General features: G+C 37.6%; 1 long non-coding RNA gene across 1 annotated transcript; it reads right to left on the minus strand.

The window, feature by feature from the left end:
* Positions 1-1,258: 1,258 nt before the first annotated feature.
* On the minus strand, positions 1,259-20,449 carry LOC112634772. Its single transcript, XR_003121820.1, has 4 exons — positions 20,271-20,449; positions 18,893-19,020; positions 15,732-15,813; positions 1,259-1,380 (listed from the first exon to the last, which is right to left on the minus strand). It is a non-coding gene; the product is annotated as an uncharacterized LOC112634772 (long non-coding RNA).
* Between the last annotated feature and the right edge of the window lie 928 nt (positions 20,450-21,377).

Genomic DNA, 21,377 nt, shown 5'->3' on the forward strand with positions numbered 1-21,377 from the left:
AATAGTTTTAATTTCCTACATAAACCTCCTGTGATCAGAAATACTTGGCCCATAAATATACAAGAGATGGAAATCTTGCTTATTACACCAAGGCCTGATAATATTTCTAAAAGAAACCTTTTAGGTCAGAATGGAGAGCAATGACTTCATTATCCTCAACAAGAGCAAAAATGACTAATTGAATAGAAGACTAGACATAAATAAGCATTTCATCAGGAAAATTAAATAGAAGGCGCCTACCTTCATGACAAAAAGCTGCTAATAATAAATTCAGGTTTAGTCCCTTGAGTATCTAAAAAAATTAGAGCAATGAAGTGATTAAGAAAACTGACTTCAGAGGAAAATTAAGGTGGCTGGCTATATCTAGTATAGACTGAGGAAGCAATGACTAAGAGCTTTCTTGGTGGAAATTCATAGGATCATTAAAGGAGTAAATACCAAACAGGGAAAGGAATTATTTATCATGTTGGAGGTGATAAAAATAAAGGAAGAAATGAAAGGAAAGTGTAAGCTGGTCAAGAGGCAAGATTTAATTTGTATATATGCTGAGGAGTAGTGAAAACTACTGGTTAGAAAATATTGTGTGCCTACATAGTCTACTAGTCATTGCTTGATTCAAACATTTCAGTTAGCAATCTGGCAATATATAGAAATTGCAAACCACATATCATTTTACCTAGGCTGAACCAGGTGGATCACGAGGTCAGGAGATTGAGATCATCCTGGCCAACATGGTGAAGCCCTGTCTCTACTAAAAATACAAAAAATGACTGGGCATGGTGGTGCACGCCTTTAGTCCCAGCCACTTGGGAGCCTGAGGCAGAAGAATCGCTTGAACCCGAGGTGGAGGTTGCAGTGAGCCAAGATCACACCACTGTACTCCAGCCTGGTGACAGACTGAGACTCCATCTCAAAAAAGGAAGGAAGGGAGGAAGGAAGGAAGGAAGAAGGAAGGAAGGAAGGAAGGAAGGAAGGAAGGAAGGAAGGAAGGAAGGAAGGAAGGAAGGAAGGAAGGAAGGGGAAAGAAAGAGAGAAAGAATAAAAGATGTGACCAAAGGTTTATGCTTGCAGATGACTATCATACCTTTATAACAGCAAAAAGTGGGAAAGATTCTAAATGTTCAATAATAGAGGATTGCTTAAATAAGTTAAATTGGCTATTGTAGAGCCTTTAACCATCATAATTTAAAAGATAGTAGTAAATCTCATGTTATAACATTTACCACAAAAATGGGTTACATATACCGTACTTCACAGATTTTAAGAGGCAAAATTTTAATATTTTTACATATCTAAAATCTTAATATTTTTTGTCATTTCATGGCACGTCCAAGTGTATTAAGACTTGCAGGTGGGGTGAGGTCAGCTTGAAGCCAAGTTCTAGAAACAATAACAGAACACTCTTTCAGGAAATGCTGTCTTGCCAATACCCTAGCTGAAACAGAAGATATTGTGTGGAAAACCACAAACATTGAAAAGTCTGAATCATAGAGTGAATCATAAGAATTGAAGTTTGAACGTGAAAAAGTTTTAGTAATACCTAGACAATTAGTTTCACTTATTTTTTATTATGTAAGTAAAGATATTTGATAAAACCTATGTCTAAAGGATTTCTTTCAACAAGTATAAAATAATAATTCTTAGTAGTTAAGCATTGCATCATAGTACTGGCATAATTTTTTGTTTATTTTGTAATAGTGCATAAAGTATTGACGGATGTTAATAAAGGTGACCTCCTAGATTAATGAAAACCAGTATGTATATATAGTATGAATCAAACTTTTCTTAGAAGGGAAGAGATGCATCAAAATGTGTCCTGTCTATTAACAGTATCTGTGAGTTTTATTCTTCTGTTTTAATACATTCTAATATTTTTCTTAAAAAGCAATATTACATTTTAATACAAAAATTTTAGTAAATATTGTTTTTAAAAACAATAGAGAAAACAAACACAAACTTGAGATTTTTCTAGACTACTCTAGGAATTGGTATATCTATCAGCGATTCTGTAGTAAATAGGCTAAGAAATTGAAGTAGAGAAGTTTGAGTTTCATTCTTGCTTCTGTCAATGTAACCATTTACAAATGATGTGGTTTTCTAAAATTTTCCTTTGTCCATGGGTAAGAAATACACAATAATGTTCACCAGCCTATTTCAAAGTAACAGTGACTAAACATCTGGAATGAAGCAAATAGATTATATCATAATTGCAGGGCGTCTCAGTAAAGAGTATGAACAAAAGCATTTTGTAAAGACAAATCTATTTTCCCTTTAACTTATCACTAAGTAATATTCATCTCCACACTAGTTGTGGGGTCAGACCAGCCAATCTATTGAAATCCCCAGGAACATCAACCTGAGATCAGTTTGTCTGATGTACCAAAAGATTTTTCTTAATACCCCTTAGGGATTTGTAAGCTTATTTATTTTTACAACCTGCAAAACTTCAGTCTCGGCAATGAACATAAAGTGCCTGACACATATGTATTATGCATGTATGAGCATTTGTTTATATTATCTTTGACTTTTTAAAATCTGTTCAATGAGCCTTTTTATTCCATACTTATTATATACGATGTTTCATTAAGATCCATGAAAAGAGTCACTCCTAGTTTATATTTACATTATTTAAGCACTACAAGTGATATTTGCTACTGGTTATGTAAATGGAAAATAATTTATGAGATTTATGATATGATTTTCTTTCCTGCACTTGGTGACTGGGTTGCCTCTTGGTTTTTATTTATGTCATGAACGATAATAAGCTCCTTCTGTTTGCCCACCCACACAGTTGCCTGAGCTTTAGGTGTGGCTGGAAATGATGGTGGGGGAGGAATAACTGCACTCAGTTCAAACGATAATAGCCCTCTCCTTCTATTACAGCAACCGTGAGGCAGGTCAGCTTCCAAGAAAGAATACCAACCTGCTTTCTGTAGGTGAAGAAGTCCCAGGGCTTGACTCACAAGGTCCTCTAGCACTGCACTTTGCAGTCAGTCCTGTGGGAGATTCGAAAAGACCTATCCTATGGAAATGCCTATAAATGATTAACAGGCAGACAAAGGAATTAACTCAAAATTGTAAGAAAGAGTAGATTAGATGAGCACTAAGAAATGTGACTGTCTACAACCACCTTGAAATCTAACAGGAAACAGGCCAAATGGCAAATTAGACTGTTTAATGGTTGTGTGTGAAAGTGCCTCCTCCTCGTAAAGGAACTGTAACAGATCCAGTGTTGTGCAAAGAGAATATTATAAACAAGATAAAGAAGCTTCGAGATATCTTCCCTAAATTCACTAAGTCATTAAGTAAATTTTACATTATAATCCAAGTGAAAAAAACAAACAAACCAGAAAAATCAAATACAAACCAAAAACAGACCAGAAAAACCTGAACAGGCCCTAAATGAAATGCCATGAAGGTCTCCTCTTAGAATCACTGTGGATTCTCTCATGCCCCAGATGAAGCAGATTGTGTCAAGCAAGCAACATCACTGAACTTTTATTGAAAGCGCAATCCATGTTCTTCTACAAATGAAACTTAGAGTTTCCTATCTGTCTGTAATTTAGTTCTATTTTTAACTCATTTCACAGCTCAATTAATATTCCAGTGTTTTATTCTTCTTCGTCATATTCAGAGCAGCCTGAAATAAACCTTACTTTGAAGCTACTTCCAGCCTTTGCAAATCCTTACCCTTCTCAGAACCTTCTTTTCCATCACTGCTATTTGTTCTGTCTCCCTGGAGACTTCACTGTTGCCACCTGCTTTCCACCATTCCAAACTGCACCTGTCCCAATTGTAATCCCTGCTTTCTAAGTGAAAGTTAAGTAATCCGATAAATTAATGTGTGCTAATGTATTATTGGTCATTATCGTGCAAATGAAAGCATGTTAATTTCCTATCCTCTTTTCCCTTCTGAGAATTTTTACTATTTTACTATGGCCTTTTAAAAAATGGCTCATTTCAAAGAGGTAGTATTGGCAGTGGGAATTTTTAGATATCAGACCTATGGAGGGAAGTAGGACAATTGTGTGTGTGTGTGTGTGTGTGTGTGTGTGTGTGTTCCCTCAAATCACAACATGGAGGAATGGCATCACATGTGTAGTAGCTGATGCATTTCACTGTTATATTATGGATGCTTCTGCAACAGTTCTGTTCAGAGCTGCTGTAGACTTAGCATTAGATTAAGCTCTAGAAATATGCCATGTAAAGTGACTTGCATTTTCATGTCTATTATAAAGGTTAAAACATTTGAACTTTCTGTTTAATTGGTGTATATTTAAACTTTTCCTGAAATGGTCAAAGAAAGACTTTTTGGCATTAAACTGCTGCTGTGTAGAGCCTAAATGTCTGAAAAATTTGTTAAAACAGCACTTTAATTTTGACAGAGTTGAACTGCTGGGAAAATTAATTGATTGTTTCTCACTTGAGCTTTGGAGAAGTCATTAAGGTTTTTATGGTTTATGGAAAATTGAGAATTGAAGTACACTAAAATCAATATGTTATCTGATGTACAGAGAAAAATCGCACTTCAGATGAAAGAAAGCATAAACAATTCCAAGAGCTTTTTTTCTTTCTTTCTCTTGACTCCACAGGCATATTTGCATAAAGCTTCTATATTTACTTGTATTCAAAGTCCTTTGTCAGTCATTTTTATTGTGATACACATTATGGGGACAGAATAATGAGGTCTGAGAGATGAACCACTGCATTTTAGAAACTTTTCTGTTAATTTCAAAAAGGTATTAAGGACATAATATAAAATACCAGAAATAGTCTGGGCATGGTGGCTCACACCTGTAATCCCAGTACTTTGGGAGGCCGAGGTAAGCAGATCACTTGAGCCCGGTTCAAGACCGGTCTGGGTAATATAGCAAGACCCCGTCTCCATTTAAAAAAAAATATATATATATCAGGAATATTCAGATAGGTCTGTATATTTTGAAACAACCCTTAACAAGAAAGTTGTAATTAGGCTAACATGTTAGGAGCAACGAGAAATACTTCAAGGATTCTATATATTGGGCTTACATGTATTATGGAAAAAAATAATCATGCCTTCTGCAAATAATGGGCAATGAATTGGATACTGGCTGGTGCCACCAGCGAGACTTAGGAGCCCACTCCGTTATGTTAAACAAGGATAAGAACAGAAAAAGAAAGAAGGACTGTAACAGAAAAGATCATCATGTAATTTATCTTTACTTAGTCCTCTGAATATGTCCTCTCTGACCATCCCCTCTTCTGATTATACACATCAGTAATCCTGGGGGGATTTTACCTTATTCAGATTTTGCAAAGCCTGAATGGATTGGGATTTTAAGAGTAGCCACTTCTGCATTTGTCAACTTCTACTATCTCTATTCCAGAGAGAAAATGATATTTTCCTTTTTGAATATTCATTGTTGCTTCCAAACTCGTTCAGCGTCAGACTGACTCTTTCCTTTCTTGTGTAGCTAACATCACTTCTAATTCACTCAACTTCCTACAAAGTCATACCCACAGTAGCCCATGCAAGCATGGGATATTCTGGGAGACTGGTGAGATTGTTAGTGATAAAATACTTGTTAGTATGAGATTTGTCTCAGAAGCACTAAGTAAATCATGTAACCCTATAGGTAACAGATTTATTGGTTATCATTGGATACTTTAAAACTCAGGATAGTTATCTAATAAGAATTTACCCTAGAGCAGGTATTTTTGAGATATTCAAGCAGTTACATAACAAGACAAGAGTGTGCTCATTGAGTTAGCATTTGATACTTGACATGTTTGTATTTACTTGCCTGTAGTTTTATATTTTATCCAATTAACCATTGTTCTCTCTATTGGGAAACTAATCCTAAAGGAATATACCACAAATAGAGAAACTCTTTAAATCTCTTTTACAACTTATGTACTTAACCTCTTTCTTCGCTTTTGCAGCATTATTATCAAAGTCTGGAAAATTCATAAAGTCATTAAGAAATAAGCACCCACTCAAACCAAGGCAGGATGCTAGTTCATCTTATGGTTGTCAGCCTGGTGTGCAGCCCTTTACCTTGTCTTTATGCTGCCAACCTGTGAGTGACTAATCCCTGCCTTCTTCTCCCACAGTTAATTTATCCTATTATAAGTTCTCATGATAGGCATCTCTGAACATGTCCTAACAACTTGTTCAGAGGAAGGCTTTCAGTTGAAATGGAAGATGACTAGCAATTTTCACTGCTCCAATAGTTGTTCAAAAGAATATAATTTATTAAGCTATATCTACTAAACCAAGAATAAAAATGTCTTGTTCATGATTATGCTACAGCTTTAGATTTATTGAGACACAAAGGGGGGAGGATAACCTTTTATACTGTAGCTATATTCTTTTATTTTTTATTTTTTATTTTTATTTTTTTGAGATGGGGTCTCACTCTGTCACTCAGGCTGGAGTGCAGTGGCACAATCTCAGCTCACTGCAACCTCCGTCTCTCAGGCTCAAGAGATCCTCCGAGTAGCTAGGACCACAGGCGTGTGCCACCAATCCCAGCAATTTTTTTGTATCTTTGTTAGAGACAAAGTTTTGCCACGTTGCCCAGACTGGTCCTGAACTCCTGAGCTCAAGCTATTCATCCTCCTCAGCCTCCCAAAGTGCTGGGATTACAGGTATGAGCCACTGTGCCTGGCCAGCATTTTTTTTTTTTTTTTTTTTTTGAGACTCAGTCTCACTTTGTCACCGAGGCTGGAGTGCACTGGAGCGATCTTGGCTCACTGCAACCGCCACCTCCCGGATTCAAGCGATTCTCCTGCCTCAGACTCCTGAGTAACTGGGATTACAGGCATGTGCCACCACCCTCGGCTAATTTTTATATTTTTAGTAGAGATGGGGTTTCACCATGTTGGTCAGGCTGGTCTCAAACTCTTGACCTCGTGATCCACCTGCCTCAGCCTCCCAGGGTGCTGGGCTCAGCCAGGCGTGAGCCACTGCGTCCAACTGCATATATTCTTCACACGGGGCGGGGGGGATCTGTTAACTAAAGTACAGGTTAGAGTCAGGAGACTTAAGTGTTATTATGGTTTTTGCATGTAATCTCTTTAATAATCCCAATTATTTGACATGTTCTTTTCTGAGCAATAATTTTTGTCCTGTCTCTAAATTAAATACCCCAGTATCCCAGGGTATTAATACACTGTGGTATTGTTTTTTATTCTATTTTATAATAAAATACACTTTCTATTATGATTACACTTCTCTCTCCTAGAAAGAGAATCTTTGAGTCAAGACATAGTGTCCATGAAATCCACATTAAACCATACCTGGAGTATGTAACATGTTAACATGTTAGCATCGGTCATGACATAATCAGAGATGGGGTCATTGCATTGTAACCAACTAATAACCAGCTCAGCAGGTAAAAATTGCCAGGAGACTAGAAAGATGGTAGAAATCAGATATGCAGTTGTTTTTCAGAAGACAGACTTAAAACGAGGGAATGGGAGGATCCCTGGACAGGCAGCAGGAAGACACTGCCCAACCAGCAAGTACGGAGCCAGCTAATACTGAAGGGGTCTCTAGAGACAAACTCCATCTCGCAGAATTCTCTGAAGCTGCTGTTGCCCAACTAAATCTTTAAACAAAATATTCATGTCCGCAGTGAAAAAGGACAAAAATTACCAGCCACAATATTACATTTTTCTTTTTCTTTCTTACAGCTCTATTTGCAACCTTGGAATTGGATTTGATTCTGAGACTGCCTGACTTCTTAATCTGATAAAAATCATTGGTATTTACAGGGATCTGTATTATTCCAAAAATCAGCAACTGATCTTTCTTGGTACACTCTGTATCACTGATGAGAAGACTTTCTTTTCCTTGGAAGTGCAGACAGTAACAAAGACAGAAAACACTCCAGCCCTCATTGGCGAGCAAATAAATTCAAGGAATCAAGGACAACCTCACTTCTTTCCCATACAAAATCCTTTCCTGCAACACATCACCCCCCGCTTTTTTTTTTTTTTGAGACGGAGTCTCGCTCTGTCGCCCAGGCTGGAGTGCAGTGGCGCGATCTCAGCTCACTGCAAGCTCCGCCTCCCGGGTTTACGCCATTCTCCTGCCTCAGCCTCCTGAGTAGCTGGGACTACAGGCGCCCGCCACCTCGCCCGGCTAGTTTTGTTTTTTGTTTTGTTTTTTTTTGTTTTGTTTTTTTTTTTTTTTAGTAGAGACGGGGTTTCACCGTGTTAGCCAGGATGGTCTTGATCTTCTGACCTCGTGATCCGCCCGTCTCGGCCTCCCAAAGTGCTGGGATTACAGGCTTGAACCACCGCCCCCGGCCACCCCCTTTTTTAAATTGGAAAAACTTAAAGTTGGGGATTAGAAACTTAAGTATGGAAGGCTCGCATCAAATGTATAAATATGAGAGACAACACAGGGTAGTGGTTAGCAGCATAGAATCACACAGAACTGTGCTGGAGCCCCAGTTTCATCACTTATCATCTGTGCAAATTCAAGCAATCTTGTTGAGCCTCAGTTTTCTTGTCTGTAAAATGGGGATAATAATAGTAATTACTTTGTGGAACATAATAAGTGTGCCATACATTAACTGTTATTAGTTTTTAAATTAAATATTGTTCTACTAGAATCTACTTCTGAGATATACAAGTTTTCTAATAATATAATTATAAAGATAGCTACCATTCAAAATGTTAAACAAATACATTGTAATCAAGTAATCAAGGAACCATAGGATTGTAAGTTATCCAGTGTTGGAACAGGTGCTTTATGAATACAAAAGAATTATGAATTCTAGCTTTTATGGATAAAAGACTTTTTTTTTTTTTTTTTTATGAGATGGGATCTTGCTCTGTAGCCCAGGCTGGAGTGCACTGGCATGATCTCAGCTCACTGCAACCTCCACCTCCCAAGTTCAAGTGATCCTCTCACTTCAGCCTCCCGAGTAGCTGGGACCACAGGCGCACACCACCATGCCCAGCTAAATTTTTTTGTATTTTTGGTAGAGATGGGGTTTTACCGTGTTGCCCAGGCTGATCTCAAACTCCTGAGCTCAAGCTATCCATCCACCTTGGCCTCCCAAAGTGCTGGGAATACAGGCATGAGCCACCATGCCTGGCCTGAAAGACTAACTTATAAATATATAATCATTAGCATACACAGGTGGTATTAAAATCAAAACACTGCAGTATTTATTTAACAGCTCCATCTTCATCGTCAAATCACATGTAAATGGTTATGAACACAGTACTTAGTTTTCCAATGCCTCGAAACAAGTAAAGATGGTAATAAAATAACCTATAAAACAAAGTCAGAAATTTTGTAAAGCGGTAGCCCATTCCATTTTGCATTTCCTGATTTTACTTTCTTCATTGCACCAGCTGATGGAGTACCATCTGAACCTCTGTAACGGGTAACTGAAGAGCTGTCCCTGTGATGCAGTGAATCCAGGCTGGAAGGGATGAACTCATTTCCACGCTTTCTATGTCAGCTAAATCCTCACTCTTGGACAGAAACCCACAAGCATGGCCAGACTGGGAGAAGGCAATTCTGCCAGCTGATTGGAGTTAAAATGTGCAACTAGACAAAACCCCATGTTCCACTCCTACAAGGTAGACAACAGAAACACATTTCCTCTGCTTCTCTTCCTGTCACATTCCTCAAGCCATACTTAGTTATATGATGATATTCAATATCTACTTGGAAGTAATTATTACTACATTATAAACAACAACAACTAATGTTTGTTGGCATCTAGGAACTGCCTTGGTTATCCTACGACTTCTAAGGTGAAGAGGGAAACGAGCTAATAGAACTGGATGTTGACACAGGCTTACTTCTATGGCAACATTTTCCTTTTTCCAAAATGAATGCTGGAATTGCCTGACCACCTGGGAGTTATTTGTTTCACGGTTCAAAAGTTTGTTTACTGAGCTTTTGTTCTGATAATCATCTGAAAGTGAGTTTTGCTTTGGAATGAATGGCAAGCTTAACTTGAAATTTTTTATTATTGGAGCTGTACTGCAAGAGGTCAAAAATGACCACATCACTGATCCATGGAGAAGCACAGAGATACTCTCTTTAGAAAGTTAACCTTATCTACAGTTTAAAGTAACCTTTTAAATGACGAGTTGATGGGTGCTGACGAGTTGATGGGTGCAGCACAGCAACATGGCACAAGTATACATATGTAACAAACCTGCACGTTATGCACATGTACCCTAGAACTTAAAGTATAATAATAATAAAAAATAAATAAATAAATAAATAAATAAATAAATAAAAAGAGAGAAAAATAAAATAAAATAAAGTAACCTTTTAGGAACACAAACACACACACACACACACACACACACCTGTTACTCTATCTTTGTCTACATATTTTGCTTCACTCCACAAAAGTAAAGAGGGGAGGGTAATTTAAAACAATCAATAATTCTTATGTAAATCAGGTTAGTCAATTTTTCCACATGTTTTTACTTTGACAAAGAATGTAACAGTCTTTTCCAAGAGTAAACAATTTCCAACGACTGCTGGACTGCTGGCTCCTTCCGTTAGGACAGTGTAGGGAGGTGGGTGTTGGTTACAGAATAACTCAGGTCTTCAGAAGCGTGACTACATAATAAGACATGTTTTCAAGCCTAGCTGATGAAATTTCAGTAACTATTTTTGGAGTGAGATCTTCTATTGATATGTCATATCTTTAAGATATTTCGTATGTAGATAAGTCATATTTATTTGATGTGATAATGACTTCAAAATTATTGGTCATTGATGTGCACTGTTCCCATGAAATAGTTAAAATATTATTTCTGCTAAAATAAAAACAATGATGCATTCAGAATTTGTATCTTACTGCTGTTTGAATAAACATTTTATATTATTGGTTTAGTGTTCTGACATACAATGCAAGGACATAGCATCTGGTTCATTTTAACCCATAAGTGTCTGTACAGCATATTATAATTATATTTTTAAATTATTGTAGGGGAGAAGAGGATCTTAAATCCAAAATTTTTTACAGAAACTGATTGTGGAATTCTTTATTTATGTCCTCAAAATAATACCTCAGAAAATGACACACAATCAGGCATGGTGGCTCATGCCTGTAATTCCAGCACTTTGGAGAAGCTGAGGTGGAAAGATTACTTGAGGCCAGGAGTTCAACACCAGCCTGGGCAACACAGAGAAACCCCGTCTCTGCAAAGAAAATTTAAAAAATTAGCTGGGCATGGTGTTGTACCCATATAGTCCCAGCTACTTGAGAGGCTGAGGTAGAAGGATAGCTTAAGCCCAAGAGGTCAAAGCTGCAGTGATCATGCCACTGCATTACAGCCTGGGTGACAGAGCAAGATCCCATCTCAAGAAAACAAACCAAAAAAGATGACACTTTAATGGTTATTCTGGTATCATCTAGGGATGAACACACATATACACAAATTTTAAGTAGATGATATTTCCCTAAGAGATATTCCTTAAAATAGTTGTCCCATATACATTATTTTGAATAATGTGTTATGTTTAAATGTTCATTTTCAGATTTACATTTGAATTTATTGATGCTTATCTAGCCTTTCCTTAAAGAACATGGATCACATATCCAGAAAGAAACATTGATGAGGAGTAAGCTCCAACATCATGCATGAACTTGCCCTAAAATACTCAGTCTTTCTGATGAAGTTTACCTTAAGAAAGTGAAAAATACTTTCAAAAGTAATATTTTTAACAATTAATGTGACTTTTGGGGGACAATTTTGAAAAACGTGCTTTCTTTAGCAGCTGAAAGTGGAAAACACAGGCTGAAATTAAGGCTATGACCATTTGTCATAATGCAGGCCACACATGGTCACAGCATTTTAAGTGGAAATATACTATGTTTGGTAGTCTTTCTGTTTTTTAGAGGTCTTTGTATTACTTTTACAATAAAAGAAAGAATAATAGAAGCCCAAAAAGTAGCAGTTTTTAAAAGCACAAAATTTCTATCTTCTATTTGAGGATAGATAAGTGAAGCTATGTTTAATAAAGAAAAATAAAATATCAAGGAAATATGATCTTACCCAAATTTACATTTGAGTTTCTATCTCAGTTAAAAAATACTTCTGTATTCATGCTAAATCCTGGCCTCAGTGCTAATATTTTACAGACTGACTTGAAACTACCAATTCTAAAAATGGAAATAGTTTAAGCAATCTCTAATTTCATAAAATATGAGAATGCCCCTTTCAAGGAAAATTTATAATGGTTCTGAGTTATGTTTGTTTTTCTTGTTACTTTTTATTGCTAAAACTCTTTCACCAAGCTAGTATTTCTTTTATGCCCAGGAGGCAAAACAGCTTGGCATTCTGTTGAATTTGTTCATCTAAATGTCAACTTTTTAAAAATGGAATGAGGATTTTGTCTTAATATTTTCATTTAAGACTACAACTATATGACCTTTAAGATCCTCTCTTACTTTATAATCTCTGATGATTTTACTATACCTTCCCTTAAAATTAATGATAAAAATCTTAACAATCATTCTTAAGTAATATACATTGTTATATTAGCCTAAGACAGAATACAAAAATATTTACATCAACTATGGCTTTCTGTAAGGATAGTACAGATCTCAGACAGTCTCCAAAGAAGTTTTCTAGTGTCTTTGAGTTGCTGCCTGAGAAAAAGGGAGCACTGAAAGACTTCTCCAGAGATTACATTCTTGAACCCAAGGCCCTTCCTCCTCCTTCTTCCCCATCTTTGTGCTACTTCGCTCTTCTGAATCTCTGAAATGTAATACAAGACCAGCAGGACTGCATAACAATAGAGATGAGACTATCTTTGCATTTATACTAATGTAGTTTGCCAATGTACAGATGCACAGCAGTTTTTGCTTAAATTAGGTTGCTGTTTAGTTTAACTCCTTACTCTGATTCAAAAGCTGTCTCTCAAGTTCCCTGCTGGGTTTGCTGGCTCATATTTCTCCCTTTGATCCTGGGTTCACTCTGCCTTCCTCACCAGCTCCCAGAGCTACCTGTTTAGTTCCAACTAAAAGTACTCTTACTGCAGTTGCCCAATGCTGGCTCCGTGGTTCTGTATTCTCTTTAGTCTGTCCATTACTCATTAACCTTCCACTGCTCCCTAAATGGGTCTCCTTCTTCCTGGACAGCTCTAAACAGTCCTTTTGGCTCTGTTCAATGTTTAGCTTTTTATTTATTTTTTTTAGAAGTAGGGTCTTGCTTTGTCACCCAGGCTGGAGTGCAGTGACACAATCCTAGCTCACTGCAGCCTAGAACTCCTGGGCTCAAGTGATCCTCCCACCTTGGCCCCCTAAAGTGCTGGGATTACAAGGCGTGAGCCACTGCACTGGCCTTCCATTGCTTGTATTTGCATATCCATACCTACAATTTAAAGAATGCTATCTATACAGAAGTATTAGCATTCAGTATGATAAAAGAAATTAAATATGTTTTAAAATACATGTGTTTATAATGATACTTAAAAATGCTCACTAGTCACCTTTTGGAAACTGGTAACAAAAAAGAGTATGAGGGGAGACAGAACCAAGCATTTATCATACTTTTTCCGTAAGAACCATATCTCAGCATCACCAAATAGTTGATAAGGGAAGGCTTTTTGGCTTGTTTTTGTTTTAATAAGTTGCAGCTAATAAATGCAGAAGGCGTAACAGAATTTACATGTCACCATTTTGCAATCCCTAATGAAATAAAGAATTTGGGCAAAGACCCTCAATGACTTCTAAACCATTAGATAAAAAACTTAATGAGGAATTATATAAAGAAAGGATCAAGTTGACAATACCAGAACACACTGATCAAATTTAACATTACAAGTAGGGAAACAATCATACACTCTATGCCTCATCATATAATGCAAAAGAAAATATACAACACAAACTATTAAATATTTTTACAGAAAATTGGCTACACAGGAAGCTGAGGCAGGACTGCTTGAGGCCAGGAGGAGTTCAAGGCCACAGTGAGCTATAAATGATCACACCTGTAAATAGCCACTGTACTCCATCCTAGGAAACACAGAGTGACCCAGTCTCAAAAAAAAAAAAAAAGAGGATTGAGCAAGATTCTTATTGAGCCCTCGATCAATTTTACAGGAAATACAGGAGACAGGCTATCACAGGAAGGCAATCAGAAAAATTCAGAATGTGGGAAATTTTATAGGACAGATTATCTACTTTTTTCAACTAATTACGAGAAAAAGAAGAAAAAGATGCATATATATCAATGGGACTTTAATGACATATTAACGTGTAATGTGTGCATTTTGGTTTCTGATTTGAAGAAATCGATTGTAAAAAACAATGATCTCTTGGGAAACAGGAATATATGAAGACTGAGTATTTGATAATATTGAATTATTATTAATGTGAGGGTGTGATAATGGCATTGTGGTTTTTTTTGAAAAAAGAATCCTTATATTTAAAAGATATATATCAAACATTCATGGATAAAGTGATATAAACTCTGGAATTTGTATAAAAATAATCCAGGACATGGGAGAAGCAAATGGGGTATAGACAAAAGAAGATTTAGCCATGAATTTTCTATTGTCAAAGCTGGTGATGGCTACATGATGCTTCATTATACTATTCTATCCACTTTTGTATATGTTTAAAATTTTTCATAATAAAATGTTTTAAAGGATTTAGTAACTAATATATTTCTTTGAAGATATAATAGGAACTCTGCTGTCAAGAGAGAAGCTGATTCCAGAAATCATAGCCTGTGATGTGGAATCTATTCTATGGGATTGTAGTGATACTCTCAATCTACCCGCTTTTCTCCTTTTCTCCCCAAACCTTCAGAAAATCTGGTACTGCCTGTTAAAATGTAGGCATTGAATGACCACTGGTTGGGAAGAAAGGTGTTTCCTAGGAGAGTGGTGGTTTATCTATTTGTTTTGGAGAATCCCCACTTTGCCCTCACCACTCTAGAGAGGAAAGTGGTGATCCACCCAGGTGAGTTCAAGCCCCTTTTAATTCCCAGTGAAGCTAGCAAGTGCCCTAGGGCTACCTATGAAATGACCTTGGAGCCACAGCCATGTCATAGAGTGGTAGTTTCTTGCTGGATTGGAGTAAGCTACTGCTATAGGAGCAAGGTTAGAGGAAACTAAGAATAATCTGCAGTCTAAATCAGGAAGTTCAAGACATGGAAAGTACAGTTCTAATCTTGACCAAAAATGAAAACGAAGTAGATTGGTGGTAAGATGCTACCATGAAGATTTCTCAGGCCCATCAGGACTAGGAGAAGCGGGTCAGGGCCATCTGATAACCAGCCTTGGTTGCAGAAAAGGGTTCAGCTCTAAGATAGAGTTAGAGTGTAGACCAGGAGTCAGGAACACACACTTTGGAGAAAGTTAGTGATTTAGTGGAGAGGCTGTGATCCACGGATGATGTGGTCTTCTAGGAGTCTGATGTCACATGCAACCACACTGATCCTGGCAGTAGATACCACTCAGTAATGGTGGAGATGGAATTTGTATGCTGCTTAGTGGTGAAGACCTGTTGCTTTTCCATTGCACACTCTGCCTCCCAGCTCATTGAGCTGACTCGGCATATGGGAGAGTCCTTGAGCAAGCAGCTCTGTTCTCTCCACTTGGTGGTGTTCTCATCTTGGCATCCCTCCCAACCCCTGTTAAATGCTAATCCTTTGCTTAGGCAGCAGCAGAAGACAGCCAACATGACACAGAAGGAAGAAGAGGGAAGAGCCAGTGGGAAAGTCTTGGACTCCGGAGGCAAACTCACCTGGCTTAAATCCTGATTTTATTTCTTCCCAGCTTGTCAGCTTCTGGAAGATTTCCTGTTTTCAGAGGGTTTGTTTTATTGTCTGTAAAATAAGCAGAGAATTATCTATTTTGGAGTATTGTCGGAAAAGTAAATGTAAAAGGGGCTATGAAACATAATATTAAAGTAAACAGGAATATCACCTCCTTTATAAATTTGTTATGGCCACTTGGGGTCCTAGGAAAAATGGCAACAAGGACTAAGGGACAGGAGAATCTTAGGAGACTTTAATAGTATTTGGCGCTCCCAGATGCTGAACCTGTCTAAACTTGACCGAGGAAGAGTGGTTTTCATGAAAAGCTTCTGAGTCAAAATATTACTATAAATTGCCCAGTCTCTTCACAGCAGTAGCCCCATCCCATCCTCACAGGAGTAAGGGAGCTGGAAAGGAGTTTCCTGCTGATGCTTTCTTGTCCAAAGGACTTATTTGTTTTTTTATTCTATGATTTTCAATACTACCAATAGATTGGACATCAGACTTCCAAGAAGCAAGCTGCCTGAGTGATGCACACCAAAACAGCTGATTCCTTTGGGCTAGGGCAAGGATGTCAATCTAAATCAATTAGCTGAAGCATTACATCAAGGAAAGTCTAAGGTGTTTTTTCAAAGAGGAAAATTAGAGAGGATTAGAGAATAGGGTAATGTGTGAGGAGTTTAATTTCTCTCATACACTGTAGTCCATAAGTGAACAGTACAGGTTGAGGGATGGTTCTGCTCTATGTGAGTTGTAGTATCTGGAGATAACAGTAGACAATGGGGGAAGGCAACAGATTTTAAAATCTTTTGCTCATCTATTATAAAGCTCTTTATGCTTTTTAATATGATTTCTCAATATACAGACATTGCTCACTAAATCTTAACTTTTTTCTTCTTTCCATCCCATTCTATATCGAGTATATTGAAGATGGCTAACTACTGATAATTTTATGAAGTAGCTAAAGAAAATTAAATGTGCCAATAATGCTTTACACTTTGCCACCGTTAAAAAAAAAAAAAAAAAAAAAAAAAGTAGCCTTACTTTTCTCTAGAATAGTCTCTAGACTTCTTATTGGCCTTGACTCATGGGTTTTATGCATATTATTTAAAGGGGAATCACTGCACTCGTGTTTAACAGACTAGATCAACATCATTACATTTAATTTTAAATATCTTGTACTAGATTAGCTCTTGAAAACTCTAGATTTTGGCCAGTTCAAAACTAAATCACCAATAGGTAAAGATACAGAATTTAGGAAACTAGGAAAAATAAATATTCAGCCCAGTAACCCCTTTAACATCCTTTCAAGATGGTCTTGAATCAACAGTCACCAAGAAAAAGTCTCTAACAGTTTGGAGGTTCCTCATAAAACTAAAAATAGAACTATCATATGATCCAGCAATCCCAGTACTGGGTATATAATATACCCAAACGAAAAGAAATCAGTATATAGAAGAAGTATCTGCACTCCCATGTTTATTGCAGCATTGTTCACAATAGCCAAGACTTGGAAACAACCTAAGTCTTCATCAGCAGATGAATGGATGAAGAAAATGTGGTACATATACACAATGGAGCACTATTCTGCCATAAACAAGAATGAGATCCTGTCATTTGCAACAACATGCATAGAACTGGAGGTCATTATGTTAAGCAAAATAAGCCAGGCACAGAAAGACAAACATTACATGTTCTCATTTATTTGTGGGATCTAAAAATCAAAACAATTGAACTCATGCAGATAGAGAATACAAGGGTGGTTACTAGAGGCTGGGAGGGGGGGATGGGGGAAGTGGGGCTGGTTAATGGGTACCAAAAAATAAAAAGAATAAATGAGATCTAGTATTGAATAGCACAACAGGATAATTATAGTTGATAAAAATTTAATTGTACATTTAAAAATAACTAAAAGAGTGTAATAAAATTGTAGCACAAAGGATAAATGCTTGAGGGGATGGATACCCCATTTTCCATATGTGATTATTACACATTGCATGCCTGTACCAAAATATCTCATGTACCACATAAATACATATGCATCCTATGTACCCACAAATATTAAAAAAATTTTTTTGAAGAACAAGTCTCTAGAAGCTTGCTATGATTTTGTTGACTTTCAAGTTAAGTTGCTAAAAATATTTCTCCTGTATTTGTTTTGTTTGTTTGTTTCTTTGTTTTTGTTGGAGATAGAGTTTTCACTCTGTCATCTAGGCTGGAGTGCAGTGGGGTCATCCTGGCTCACTGCAAACTCCACTTCCTGGGTTAAAGCAATTCTTCTGCCCCAGCCTCCCAAGTAGCTGGGATTACAGGTGTACACCACCACACCTGGCTAATTTTTGTTTATTTGTATTGTATTGTTTTGTTTTGTTTTAGTAGAGATGGGGTTTTAGCATGTTGGCCAGGCTGGTCTCAAACTCCTGACCTCAGTGATCTGCCCACCTTGGCCTCCCAAAGTGTTAGGATTACGGGCATGAGCCACTGCACCCGCTCTGTTGTTTTTTACTTCATAAATACTTGTGTGTTATCAAAAAACCATATTAGGCCCTCCTCTAACATTAATCTTCCAAAGCCATTAAGACTTCTCTTTTTCCTAGGCTTATGGGACTTATTTCAGATCTACTGAATAATTTGTATTATGATTAGATTGGATGGGTTTGCACTACTATTCCTTAGTGACAAAACCTTGTGGAACATATTTTTCCACTAGTTGCATGATCCCCAAATAGCCCAATGAATAAAGAAACATTAGTTGGTCGGGCATGGTGGCTCACGCCTGTAATTCCAAGACGAGACCGAGACGGGTGGGAGACTGAGACGGGTGGATCGCCTGAGGTCAGGAGTTTGAGACCAGCCTGGCCAACATGGTAAAACCCAGTCTCTACTAAAAATACAAAAATTAGCTGGGAGTGGTGGGGGGCGCCTGTAATTCCAGTACTTGGGAGGCTGGGCCAGGAGAATCGCCTGAACCCAGGAGGCAGAGGTTCGTGCCATTGCACTTCCAACTGGGCGACAAGAGCGAAACTCCGTCTCAAAAAAAAAAAAGAAAAGAAAAGAAACATTAGTCATCTGGGTATTTTGTTTTCCCAGTACAAAACATCAGGTAAAGGGTTTCATCTGGAAAACTAAAATTTTCCCCACCTCTTACCTCGTAGGTGATGCCTTGTAGAAACAGCTTTGGATAGTAGATGGAATGAAACGTCAGACTGGAAGGATCATGCTAGTTTCCCTGAATTCTGGTCAAGGTCCCAAGATTGAAACGAGTTGTTCTTAGAGCTGTGGGAGTGGATATCTGAAATTACTCCTTTAAAAGCTGCAGGAGGCTTTGGGACTATGAATGGTAAAATGAAATGGTAAAATGTCAACTTGCAGAAAATTAAACGTTTCAAATCTTGACCTTGGAAAAGGTTGATTCCTGAGCAACTACAGGAGGGAAAATCACAGCCACAGTGGACTCAGGCAAAGAATGTCATCTAAACACAAAGCCTAAGAGCTCCCCCAAACAGTAAAATGCTGAAATAAGGAAAAAGCAGGACAAATAAGTCTTAACTCCAGCGCTACTGGATCCTAGTCACTTAAATTCTCTAAAAGCGATTGAGCCCATATAATATAGTGATTTAGCATCTGGGCTCTGGATAATCTAGGTTTCTAGTGCTGGTGCTATCATTTACCACTGTGTGAACTCAGGAAGCTCAACCTCTCTAAGCATCATCTGTAAAATGGGGCTAGCAATAGAACCTAACTCTCAGGATTGTTGTGAAGAGTCAATAAGTGAATATGTGTACACTTGGCACATAGTAAATGCTCAATAATCGAGCTCTTATTATTACTCCCATGAGCTGCTGTGAGAACACCTGAGATAAAAGATGTGAACATGCTGTGAAGAACACAAATGGCCACACAAATTCAAGGTGTTGCTGGTTTGTTTAGTTTTCCAGTAGACCTACCTTGGTAGCTCACCAGAGATCTGGATGAAATCGCAAATGGTATTGAGAAAGATATGCCTTCTATAATCCTGGTAGTACCTGCAACTTGTGTTTCCAAAAGTTATTTCTTCTTTGCATGTGTCTGGTGAGGTGAACCTAATGCTGCTGGCAGCCATGCCCCTAGCCGGAATCATTGCCAATTATTTCAATAAAGCACAGATCCATTCCTCACCCTTGCAACTGAGAAATGCTGGAAAGGAGAGAGGAGTAAGAGAGTCATATTCCTTACTTCTTCCTTATTTTACCTTAGACCCTACCCCTCTTAGGTTCTCTGGCCAGTTGATTAGCTACACTTTAAGTCATTCCATAGATTTACGATGCCTGTTCTTACATAATCTAAATGATAGAACTGGCACTAAAAACCTAGACTGTCCTAGTCAGGAGTTACAAAGACCAGCTTTCTGCCTGTGCAGAGATTAAACTTAGTATTATATGGAGAATTGGACCATTAATTTGGGTGGTTTAATTTGAAACGAAGTGGATTCTGCTACTTGACAAATATTCTTAGAAGGAAAAAAAAAACCCAAACATTCCACTCACTGTGAGAGTGTAGAACAGAGTAAAAGAATGGGCTTATAATTTGGGAGATGCTTTGAGTTTCTGCATGAAAGATGTTATCAGAATCCAAGAATTTTTGTTACTCAATAGCAATCCTATCAGAAGGCCAGCTTTTTCCCAAGGGCTGGTGGCATCAAGCAGCTTAGAGTCCAGAGAAAAAAGCATTACAAACAAGTTTTCTGGATGAAATGACACATGGAGTTATATAGAGTTTGCAAAATACATGATATTTTGAAAAGTACTCCTGAAGCTGAGCTCCGGCTTAAGAGAAGAAACCAACAATGAGTAAGATTCTATGGAAGGAATCCTGAAGAGTTGTGAGAATATTTTCCTTTTCTCTTAACATGGATGACCTTGTGTGTATATACTATTGTTGACTTCAGTAAACATTTATTGAGTGACCACTTAGTCAACAAAATAAATGTACTCTCCTATCTGTATCCCTGTAAAACACTCATCCTCTTGCAGTCTCTGGGGGAATCTCAGCAGAGGGGCATTTTCCTCAACTTAATCCTCAGAGAAAATCTGAAGCTGCCCTCATGTACTTTCTTGCCACAAGAAAGGCACTGTCTAGCAGCATACATCCCTCTTGGCCTGATGACTAAATCACAGCAAAAGTGGCCCATATCCTTCTATATTGCCTTCTCCTGCAATCCTCTAAAGGGGAAGAGATGATGGATAGGGAACTGTTGGGCTGTATGTAGGAAGAGATCTTTATTATGTTTTTTAATCATCCCTCAACTCCCCAGTACCATGTCACAGGTGAAGATGAGTAGGTGGACAATAATCTGTTAATTGGAACATATCTGTACCTGTTTGCAAAGCATTAAGAAAAGTACATTTTGATCATGAATTGCAATAATTAGTAGCAAGCATTACACTCATTGTTAATGTTACCTCTGTTCTAGGCAGAGGTCAACATTGCCTCATGAATGAGTGACTCAGCATTACAAAATAGTGAAGTGTCTCCTCTGCAGTTAAATTTGGCCTTCTCTGAAGTAATGAAAACAAAGTCCCCAGTAGGAAAGCAAGGTTGGAGAATAATTTGGCAGGATATCGTAGCGATTACCACTCTTTCATAATCCTTGT

This window comes from Theropithecus gelada, chromosome 11 (genome assembly GCF_003255815.1).
Source record: "Theropithecus gelada isolate Dixy chromosome 11, Tgel_1.0, whole genome shotgun sequence".
In the NCBI taxonomy this organism is placed as follows: Eukaryota; Metazoa; Chordata; class Mammalia; order Primates; family Cercopithecidae; genus Theropithecus; species Theropithecus gelada.